Below are 6,254 nucleotides of genomic sequence, written 5' to 3' on the forward strand. Positions count from 1 at the left end.
CGCAACTTCTGTATCCGTTCAAGCTGCAGAAACATGCCTTGAGTGATTTTCAAAGCAGTTACAGGGCATTTCTCATGACTTTGGGTACTCCCCCCTCACCCCCAAAGTGTTACAAAGGCACAGAGGAAAAGGCTCTGTGTTTGTTTCTTTTTTTGCTTGCTCAAGGGTAGAAATTTAGGGGAAAAGGCCGCCTATTCTTATCCCACAAAAGAAAATTTATTCATCCCTTGTCAATAAAAGAAGCTTTAGCATGTACAAATAGGGGAGCTGCTAAGAGCTTGCCAGCAACACCCACCCCAGCCTCAGGCCCTGTTGGGGGATATGGACTTCAGGTGAAGGGGTTGCCACTCTAAGGGACTTCTGCTAAAGTTAGAGCATTCTAACCCCAGTGAATACACAGACACTCTAAAACCATCAAGCAGTTTTCTTTTTTAGTAACAGAATCTCGAGAAAGAGAGAGAGGGAGAGAGAGGGAGAGAAAGAGAATGAGGATATATAGGAATGAATAAAATGGTCTTTCCATTTCCTGTTCCCTGTATCTGGGAACGGAGATCTTTAATTCTTGAATCTGGGTGGCAGTAATTTAGCCCTGGATCAGGTCAATCTCAACGTGAGTCCATGTGCTGGTGAGCTACTCTGGGAGTCCCTGAATAGAACCAGAGATGATGTTGGCCTGGGCACTGAGCTACAGTCATCAGCTCGATTGGAATACTAACGAGAGCTGGCATGTGACCACAACATCCCTGAATTTCCTTTTTCTGTTGCCAGTGGACACGACAGCTCAGGTTAAGGTATCAGGGACTCCGTGGAGACCAGCAAGACATAACACAGAAGGCTGCCCTATGCCTGCCAACTGCTTTGGATCTCCTCAAGAGAGAGAAACGTTCTCTCGTAGTGTGGAGAAGAAATGGGAATGCCCCATGATTTTATGGACGAGTTTTCACTTTTCCAGATGCAAAAAGAGGGGCTGTAACAGTCTTGAGAACATGTTGAGAGTATCCTCTGGGAAGGAGGGAGGGAGGGAAGAAGGAGGGAGGCGTAGCTCACAATAGATAAGCTCTGTGTTTGCTCCAGCATCGGGCTCCTTCATCTCACCATGGGGGTGTTGAGTGATGCCGCAGGCAGCTGGAAGGACTCATTTATTTGACCTAATTATTCTCCATGTAGACCTGACTCATCCTAATGGGCTCTTCTTCAAAGGAAACGAGAGCCAGATTGCCTCCTTGGCAGCAACGAGAAACAAACGCGATCCACGGAATGGCTATTAGATTGAAAAAAGATGCAACCTGGCAGTATTTAATGATGTTACCAAGAATAGAGGACTAGAGAGAGAGAGTAGTGTCAGGTTCTGACATCCTAGCTTTCTAAAAATGCTCTTAATAAAATTAACTTGCCCTTGGATGCGCGGACAAAAGTAACTCAGAACCCAGGGAGGAATGGAAGCCTTGGGGGTGTTTCTGCCGTTTTCATTAGTGATCCACTAAAGCCTGACTGGTACCGCAGGGGACGTTCAGGGGGCAGGAGGGGGGGATGTTATTATTTTCTAGTCCTTTTGGATGCTCTGTTGAAGAATGAAGAATCTTAACCCCCTCTTTCTCAATGGGGGGAACAGTGGAAGAGTTGAAATGGCTCTCCCTTTACCATTTAGTAAACCAAACACAGACGAGGACAACATGCGCCTTCCTTCTGTGAAGCTTTTAAGTGACCCAAGGATTTGTTTCTGAATGCTTGCAAGTTCATCCTGGAGCATCACACCACCTGTCTGTACTGGAACCAGGCTGGGAGTTGGGAATAAACTCCAAGTTAGTAAGTCAAAGATGGAGTGAGGGCCTGGGCTTGATTCCTATAGCCCTGTGAGTAAGTTAAACATGGAGGTACACACTTGTAACACTAGCCCGGAGCCACTCGAGAGACGGGCTGAGCCCTGGAGCTCGCTGGCCAGCCAGCTTTCTATACCATGAGCTCTAGGCTGATGAGAGACCCTGCTTTAGAAGACATGGTGAATGGCTTCCAAGGAGAGACACCAAGGGTGGTGGCATCTGGCTATGTGCATGTGCATCCATTCAGAGGTAAACACCCACACCTATCAAGAGAAAGAAATATGTCTGAAAGTAATGACTTGTACCTCCCCTGTTCCCATTTTCTCGTTTTAGCATTGAGGCTGAGAATGTCATGACTCTGAGAACATGAGAAAGATGTGTATTCAGGTGAGTGATCCTTCTCTTCATTGTAATTGGTGCCTCATCGAGGGAGGCCACGTCAAAAGTCCGTTGTGGCCAGAATCTTCCGGGACACCCTGTTTGACCTTAGGCTGTGCCAGATTGTGGGGATGAAGATGGGAAATCCCAAGACCAGCTGTAAAAAAGATCTGCAGCTCAAGCGAACCTTCCCATACCATGGCTGCCCAGCAAGCATGCTGTTACACTTCGCATCCTGGCTCGCCCAACTGTGTTTACATCTCTTCCTGGTGCTGGAGCCAGAGCCTGGGTTCCTTTTGAAAAAAATTCTGAAAATACCTTGGGTTTGTGTTCCTCTGGGCTCTGCAATAACAAACCTGTTCTGTGGCGCAGCTGGTGTTTACCTAATTGGTGGGAGGACTTTTTAATATCAAAAAGAAAGCATTCCTGAGCATGGTCCACATAGGTAAGATGTGGTTTTTGTGGTGCTATGGCTTGGGGTCGGGAGAGGATGAAGAAAAGAAAAACAATCCAGTTTCTCTTTATGGACTAAAGTGAAGGGCAGGGTGGGGGTGGGTGAGCAAGAAAGAAAATTGAGCAAAGGGCGGGGGGTGGGGTGGTGGTGGTGGAGATGAAGGCTTAGCAGATGTTGTTCTAAAGGGAGTCATGACTGAGCCTGTGTTTCTTTTGCAGTTAGCTCCAAAAATAGATGGTTAGTGAGAAGCAACTGGTTTCTGATGCTTATCAGAGGGCCAGTTCATTCCACTTCCAACTGCTAGGGTGAGGAATGGGGCAAGCTCTATATCTAATAGAAAAGGATCGCTATACCTCACGGCGCTTTGTCTTACATTTCATACGGTTGTTTTCGGGCCAAAGCTATTAGCTAAGCAAAAGGAATTTGCCCAAGGATAAGAGGGGCTGAGAGATTACAGAGGTCATCTTAAATACGTGTGCATGTGTGTGTGTGCACTCACACACACACACACACACACACACACGCACACTCACAATTTTGAGTCATCTCATTGTGTAGCTTACTTAGGCCGCCTGAAACTTCTTTCTATAGAGTCCAGGCTGGTTATGAACTTACCATATTCCTGCCTCAATCTCACTATTGATGTGATTACAACTGTGTACAACCATGCCCAGCTAAATACCATCTACTGCTATTGAAAAATCCTTTTTTTTTTTGGTGGTGGTGGGGGGCAGGCTGGCCTTGAATTCCAAAAACGATTTAGAATTTCGATCCTCCTGCCTCCACCTCCAGAGTACTGAGATTATAGATGGGTACCACCATGCAGAGCTTGGCATATCTATCTGTCTGTCTGTCTATCTATCTATCTATCTATCTATTTATCTTAGTTATATGAGTGTCTTGCCTGAGTGTATGTCTAGGCACCACATCTGTGCAGCATCTGCAGAGGGCATCTGATTCCATGGGATTAGATGGTTGTGGGTTAGCATGTGGGTGCTGGGAATACAACACAGTCTTCTGGATGAGTAGACCCATCTCTTCAGAGCTCTGGAATCTGGTTTAGTCGGCTGTTGCAGAGCCTTCAAGGAACAGCGGTGAAACAGTGACAGTCGGGCTATTCATGGGGAGAACACACTAAAGATCAATTAGGAGTAGACACGGTGTCATGGGGGAAGCCAGATTTCTATCTTTCCAAAGATCTCAGGGTGGGCGACTTTGGGGCCATAAAATTCTCAGAGCCCCCTATTGTGCTTCAGAAAGTTGGAGGCTGAGAGTGCTGTGTATGAGTGTACACAAGGGACAACCTCCCTCTAAGTTGTTCTAGTAAACTCTTTGTCAACTCAGTTCCATTTCTTAGTTCCGTAAGAGCCAAGTGTGCCAAAGGCTCTTCCCAGGCTTTGCTGCACTAGAAGGTCAGAGGCGTCAGGATTGGTGTATCAGTGCTGAGGCCGAGGACATGGCTACAGGACACCCCAGCTCTTACCAGATGTGCTGATGTTACTGCTCTTCCAGATGTGTCTAGCTCAGTGCCATCCCTCTTAAGGATGGAGGCAGTGCTGGAGTCCAGTGCTCAGGCATCCTTGCAGCAGCAAGCTGAAGGGACCTGCAATTGAACATTGTAGACTGGATGCGTTTCAAATGGAAGCCGCCAACTGCATCTTAGTCCCTGGTGACACTGACACTTAGGACCTTATGACTTATTCTGATTTGAAGGTACAGGACCGCCTTGGAACAGCTCTTGGGCCTTTGATGGCCGCACCACAAGAGCATAGTCTCTTGGCTGGCCGCTTGTTGTGAGCCCTGTGTTCTGGGATTATTGCAGAAAGTCATAGGCCAGCCACTGGAAGCAGGCGCCAAGGTGGTGAGAGTCCGGCTGAGGGCGGGGGGGGGGGGCAGATTCCTTCACTTCTATGACAGCTGAAGGGCACCAATGAAATGTGGCTTTTATTATATTTTGTAGACACTTATTGGGCACCTACCATGTGTCAGGCTGAATTTAAGGTTTAATAAGACATTGAGCAGCAATCAAGGATTTTATATTTGGTTAACATTTCCCTTCCTTTGCGTGGCAAACATCAGTAATATTGTTAATTACACCCCAACCCCTCAATCTAACAGATGCTCTGGCCCATGATGGGTGTGTTGGTTTTTCTCATTGCTGTGACAGTCTGGGGGATACAGGCCATTGCAGTGTGGAAGGAATAGTGGCAGAAGCATGAGATAGATGGTTAGTCACACTGTGTGCTGATAACAACCACGGGGTGACTAGTCACACTGTGCTAATAACAAGCAGAGTGGGCAGGGCATGGGGCCAGGGAATGAAACCATAAGACCTGGCTTCCCAGTGACTCACCTCCTCCCGTGATGACCTGCCGTGCCTTCTAAAAGTTTCCAAAATAGTGCAAATAGCTAAGGTCAGAGCACTCAGACACGGGAACTTAACTGGGAGTCACTTCAGGCTCAAACCAAAATGGCCACTCAGGAAATGTTGAGATTAAGTGCAAAGAGAAGTTTGCCTTTTTTTTACTCTTCCCATTTCTTTGTGATGTGTGCCTGTGAGTGATACGCCTGTGTGTATATAGGCACATTTTTTTGCGTATGTGTGGTGCACTTGCCATACTGAGTGGTTGTGCGTGTGTGCGCATGTACACCGAGGCCCAGGATGGATGCTGGAAATCACCTCCTGCTGGCCTTACACCTTCCTCACTGAGGCAGGCTCTTGCAGGAAGAGCCTGGCCTCCTTGTAGACTAGTCTTGCCATCCAGCTTGTTCTGGGGTCCTACGTCCACTTCCTGAGGCTGTATGGTCGGACCACCTACACTCAGATGGGTTCTGGGGATCCAAACTCTGGTTTTCATGTTTGTGTGGCACGTGCTAGAACAGCTAAGCTCCTCAACCCCAACACTTGCCTTTAAACCCAATAGCCCTGCCTTCCATGTATGGTGCGACCCCTTCTAGTGAAACTCTAACTCTCATAATTCTGCCCTTCCTTTTATGGCAGGCAAGTGGCTTCCCACCAGTCTGTATTGTGTCCCACACAGGCTTCCTTCTGAGTGTTTTATATCCAGCACCAAAAATATTGCTTGAAATATACTATGTTTGTCAAATGAATGTGTAACATGGGAATCGGGACAAATATCTTGTCTATAGGAGTCAGGTCCCGTTAAGGCTTTGCTGCAGTAACAAATACGTCAGGAAATCTCCATTTCTAGCATATTTAGGTATCTTTCTTTTTTTGCACAAAGACAGCTGTGGTCTTTGAAGTTTTTCTAACCCATCTTCTTTCTCAGAGGTAGCTTACAGATCCAGTCTAGTTCTATCCTATAGATGTCTCGTCAGGAACACGAAGCTTTTGAGTTGCTGTGGCTCGAGAAGAGAAGATAAAGGAGGCACAAGGCAGCTCACAACAATGCTTTGACTGTGGCGTGAGTCAGAGCACCTCTGCCCACAGCTGTTTGGCATCAAGGCTGAGAAATACAGATGAGTCTGTGGGTATTGGTGAGCATGTCTATTGGGGCCCATTGAAAGCTAACCAATTGCAACTGAATGTGGTTCGTAAGGTCTTTATATATGTATTGGAGAGTCCCAAATTAAAATAAGTT

The 6,254-nt window shown here is 46.9% G+C and overlaps 1 long non-coding RNA gene across 1 annotated transcript in view; it reads left to right on the top strand.

Moving 5' to 3' along the window:
- LOC116071719 overlaps positions 1-2,564 on the top strand; it is a 36,874-nt gene extending 34,310 nt beyond the window's left edge. The window contains exons 4-5 of the long non-coding RNA XR_004111100.1: positions 2,154-2,207; positions 2,311-2,564. This is a non-coding gene — a long non-coding RNA (uncharacterized LOC116071719). The remainder of the gene's footprint in view (positions 1-2,153; positions 2,208-2,310) is intronic.
- Positions 2,565-6,254: the final 3,690 nt, after the last annotated feature.

This window comes from Mastomys coucha, unplaced genomic scaffold (genome assembly GCF_008632895.1).
Source record: "Mastomys coucha isolate ucsf_1 unplaced genomic scaffold, UCSF_Mcou_1 pScaffold1, whole genome shotgun sequence".
Classification (NCBI taxonomy): Eukaryota; Metazoa; Chordata; class Mammalia; order Rodentia; family Muridae; genus Mastomys; species Mastomys coucha.